The 4017-nt window shown below is 34.6% G+C and overlaps 1 protein-coding gene across 2 annotated transcripts in view; it reads left to right on the plus strand.

Moving 5' to 3' along the window:
• LOC127568741 (DEP domain-containing protein 1A-like) overlaps positions 1-3235 on the plus strand; it is a 42580-nt gene extending 39345 nt beyond the window's left edge. For both annotated transcript variants that reach the window (XM_052012831.1, XM_052012832.1), the window contains one exon: positions 1-3235. This exon is cut by the window's left edge and continues 541 nt beyond it. The gene's annotated coding sequence lies outside the window, so the exon portion shown is untranslated.
• The last annotated feature ends 782 nt before the right edge of the window (positions 3236-4017 follow it).

Raw genomic sequence — 4017 nt, forward strand, 5'->3', positions numbered from 1 at the left:
TTTAAGTCTTGATGAAACTGCATGACAGAAATGGGATTGATGTATTGTTGATGTATAATGCACGATTTTCAGTGCTACTGTTTTAAATTTGAAATTAGAACTACTTCCAAAATTATAAAATTGTTACAGAATTACCATCAGGGAAACGTTTGACTCATTAAATAAGTTAAATATTGTAATTCATATCTATAAGTGGCTCCCAATGTTAACACTTATGAATTTTTAAAAACAAATTATTTAATCAACATGCTGGTAGATTTAGAAGCATTTGCAATACTGCCTCTTGTTTGATTTCCTTTGTATGTTTTTGTAGAGTTGGACAGATAGTTCTAGCTTAATAATGCTTAATCAGATTTCTCTAATTAGAAATGTACAATGAATCATTTCCAGTGGTAATGCCTTAACCTAGAATTATTGGTGTATTGTTTCAAAACCTTAGCTGCAAACTTTGTAATACAACACTTCCTAAATTGAGTTTAAAAAGGTAGGAACAACAGAAGGGAGTGATGGAAATATATACAGTGGAGGCATGTGTGTGCAGACAAGTGCCTGACTAGCCCAACCCCCTAATTTCCCTGGCAAAATAGGGCAATTTTCAAGTTGCTTCATTTATTTAGGTCCTCCTAGGTCAAGACTGTAGCATGTTGCAATTAATTATGCCACTGAATTTCAGAAGGAAGGTGATGATTGTTCACCCAATCTTGCCTGACAGCTACACATGGCTTGCAACAGATAGACGACACACCATCTTCTGTCTGAAGTGAGTTTGAAAGGAGTAGAATGATTTTATAGATACTGTTATGGAGCTCACAACAAGATACTAACACCTCATTGAAGACAACTGGCCTTTAGATTGATGAGTATAATAAGGAATAACTTTTGAACTTCACTTATTTTGAAACCAAACCCACATTTTTACTACTACTATACACAACTGCTTGAAGGAAATAAATTCGCAAGGCCATGAAGATTAGACAGGCAGAATAGGACTGATTGGGTTGTTTTACAGAGAGTAACAGGTCCAATGGATTGGATTCCCTTGTTCTGTGCTGTGCAGAAAATGTTAACTAATTGGTAGTTTTAATGAGTTATCCAGGCAGACAGTGACCATGGCCATGCAAATTGCTTTCACTGGGTACTGTCAATTATCTTGTATCCCATCTTGCTGATTTAGTTGTATACTTAAGCTACACATCCATGCACACAGATTCATTTGAGGTGTGTGTTTATATATTTTTCATGTTAATTTTTCTATAATGACCTAAACTTCTAATCCCTGAAGTTATATCTACTTCATCTATGAACCTGAATCTAGTCCTGCTTTGTTATGTGTGGTTATATTTAATTTCTCTATGTCAATCTCAATTTAGTTTAATTGGCTGATCTCAGATCAAGCCATTTTAAAGAAAGGCTTTGTGTTGATCACCAGTTTGGCCACATTTTCTTTTTTTTTTCCAGCTTGTATATATTTTTCTGGAATAAAAATTGCTGCCAGAGGGCAAAATCAAGTACACCACACTGCATTCTGCTTCACCTAAACTTTCAACAGTACTACAGTTTTTAATTCTTAGGACTAAATTTTGTGCTAGATCTCCTTTCTCTTCTCTCAGGTGCATTTAGATTAGCCATTTAAACCAGTGGCCTTGGCACATTGTCCATGCTGTGATGATTCACTGAAGCACTAGTAAAACGTGTCATTATAAAATCTTACAGCACACAAGGGCCATTCAGTTCATCATGTCTGTGCCATCTGTGTATGTTTTTTAAAAAAAAATAAACTTTTTCTCCCACTCGCCTTAAATCTATGCCTTCTATTATTTGGCATTTCCATCCTGGGAGAAAGATTCTGACAATCTACCCTATCTATGACTCTCATAATTTTATATATTTCTATTAGAAGAAATTAGAGAAAACAATCCAAGTTTGTCCAACCACTCCTTGTATCTAATACTCTCTAATCCAGGCAACATCCTGGTGAATTTCTTTTGCATCCACTCCGGTCTCCACATCCTTCTAGAACTCCACACAAATCCCTTTCTCCTAAAAAGGAGCTACATTCAAAGAGTTGGCCAGATCTTCAAGAGAAGAACAACAGATGACACAATAATCTTCATTCTTTGAAAATATTCTCTTTCCCTACCCTGCAGGATATTTTGGGCTGCAGGCATATATGTGTACCCATGCTTTATATACATGCATATTTTTTTTACTGTTAATTCTCATCCATCAGGAAATTGTTTTGAAGAATGACATTATGGTTGATCATATTCCTTGAATATTTTGTACCTTGAGGTGGGGAAGATTCTCTTTAATATTTTTGGCTCTCTGACTTGCTAATAGTTTAAGGGTACTCTTATGAGAGTTGGATGAATTAACTGTGGGTTGGGACCAAAGTGCATCTCCACAGTTGTCCTTCAACTACCTAATTTATGGCATATGAAGTTGAGAATAAAGATGACTGTACTTGACTGAAGAGTAAACTTGGTTTATAATACAAGCAACCACCCTGCATTCCAGGATGGGTGGATGGGGAGTTGAGTTCCAAGAGAACAGTCAGTAATATGTTCTGCAACACAAAACCACGTCATCTGCATGTGAATCAGGAAACACAAGTGGAGAGAAAATGTTTTGTTTATTTATTTACATTTTTTCACAAGTTCCATGAAAGTGAATCTTATTTTTTGTCCTTAAAATATTAGAAATTAACACTGTTACATGTAAACATTTTATACATTCATTTATTCATTCACTAAATTAGAATCTTAAAAAAAAGTATTTGCACAAATACTGTATCTTTAAAGTATCATGTTTGTAGGGGATCTTAAATACATTTCCTATTATTTGTGTATTAATAATGTTTTTAATCTATTTGCAATAAATGCAGTTCAGCATTCTTTTGTAATAGACCTGTAGATTTAATTAGAACTATCCATGTCTGTTTTGCAGCATTAAGTGCAAAGATGGTGGAATTTTCTAATTTCAAGTTGATGTTCATAAATGCCAGTGTTGTAAAAATAATGCTAAATTTATTATTGTATGATTTGGTCTCAATTGCTTTTTAAATCATGGTAGTGCATTAGTATTTTTCAGGGAACCTGCATAATTTTATACTTTATCTCATCTTGTTACAAGAGTAGCATACTTTCCTTGTACTGTTTGTTAAAGTGCCAAATAGATTGCAGAGCAATTTAATAATTTTTGTTCAACTGTCATCTCTAATTAAAAGTAGTTATCATGCCTCAATTGTACTGTATATGGCAATTTTATATTGTGGATTACATTTCATTATTCTATCTATTTCTAACAAAGTAATTGTAAAATTATATTATGCTTGGGGATTATGATTTTTTTTGCCAGAACATGTGGCTGGTATAATTTCAGAATAAGTGATAACACATTTAAGACCACGATAAGGAATTACACAGAGAATTACCTCTGCAATTCTCCACCCCAGAGAACCACAGATGTGGAGTCATTGAATATATTCAAAGTGGAGATTGACAGACATTTAAATACAAGATGGGTGGGAAGAGAGTGGGAACAATGTTGAAGTCGAGACTGGATTAGCAATGATTTTATTGAACAGTAGAATAGTCTCAAGAGGCTATTTGATATACTCCAGTTTATGTTCCTATGTTCAACCAAGTGCATCCAAGACTACTTCATCATAGCTTTGAGGATATGTTCATTTTGGGCTTTGAGAAAGAACTTTTCCCTATATTCTGGTGTCTTTCCCTTGCACATCCATGGAGGTGCAGTAAAACTCTGATAATCTGGCACCTGTGGAACTTTGATGCCGAAATGGCAGATGTTCCAGACACTTGGATGTTACTTCTGGTAATATTCCAACCCATTTTTAATTCACTTTTTTTAGCTATTACACAGTATAATAATTTTTTCAGTGAACCAGGCAAGTTTAAAGAGCAAGGAAAACAAAACCCAGAGAGTTTATAAAGAGACCATGGGAATGGGGCGCCTGTGAGTCAGATGCCAAGGTATCAGGATTTCTAAACAATC

This window comes from Pristis pectinata, chromosome 3, assembly GCF_009764475.1.
Source record: "Pristis pectinata isolate sPriPec2 chromosome 3, sPriPec2.1.pri, whole genome shotgun sequence".
Taxonomy (NCBI): Eukaryota; Metazoa; Chordata; class Chondrichthyes; order Rhinopristiformes; family Pristidae; genus Pristis; species Pristis pectinata.